Source organism: Bactrocera latifrons, unplaced genomic scaffold, assembly GCF_001853355.1.
Source record: "Bactrocera latifrons isolate USDA-ARS-PBARC rearing strain unplaced genomic scaffold, ASM185335v1 scaffold_593, whole genome shotgun sequence".
NCBI classification, from domain to species: domain Eukaryota; kingdom Metazoa; phylum Arthropoda; class Insecta; order Diptera; family Tephritidae; genus Bactrocera; species Bactrocera latifrons.
The window spans coordinates 113,018-114,042 of NW_017537260.1; positions in this window are offsets into that span (position 1 = coordinate 113,018).

Below are 1,025 nucleotides of genomic sequence, written 5' to 3' on the forward strand. Positions count from 1 at the left end.
TTCAGATCCCGAATCGATCAGGGCTCTGACAGTGAAGGTGCTCTTGTTGCACATTTGAAATATTGGCCTTAATAGAGGCCACATGAGATTTAGTAGAAATCTCAGTAGTGTCTGTGCTGTCGGATATCTGACCTATTTTCTCACTCTGATCCCGGTAAATCATAGAGTGATGTCTCTGTTTACATTTGGAACAATAAACATACTTCTACAATTTTAAACTTCATGTGAGTCTGATAAACAGTTTAGGCAGACGTGAAATGTTCCGACAGCATTTAACAGTGCGTTATTCTGTATCTCAATGAATCTCTGACAAGTTATCAAAATGTGTGATTGAGATGAGTACAGTTTACATTTAATATTGTTTTTCTTAGCGTGATGGGAATTGAYGTGATTGGATCCAATCCTTGACTGCAAGGTTGATATCCGATCTTCACCATTAGCCGACTTAATATTGGGTTGAGTACTCAACTCGCCTTTGTGGTTTGATACTCTCTCAAGTGTTTTAACCCGTTTGGTTAGAAACTTGTCTAACTCAACCCATTTTGGCATGTCTGAATCCGAATCCAGAGAATGTTCCCAAAGCGACAGTGTATAGTTCGGTAGTCGGATAGAACACAAATACGTGAATATGGCATCCCAGCTATCTACATTGATGCCATGTATTTGTAAAGCTGAAACGCAGCTATTTATCTCCCGCTGTAAATTTCTGCGTTCGGTCTCAGATTCTATTGAGATGTGCGGAAGCTTGAACAATAATTTTAGTTGTGTGTTGACAAACACTCGCTTGTTTTCATAATTATACAACAAATTATTCCAAGCCAATGCAAATCCATCATTCGTCAGTGGCGCTTTCGAAACCATAGCTTTTGCTTCACCTCGCGTTTTTTGATTCAAATGGAATAACTTTTCTACCGGAGATAGCTTTGGGTTATTGCCATATATAGCGGCAAATAAATCCCTAAATGAGGGCCATTGTAAAACATCGCCATGAAATATTTCAGTATCACATGGCGGTAAATTGATAG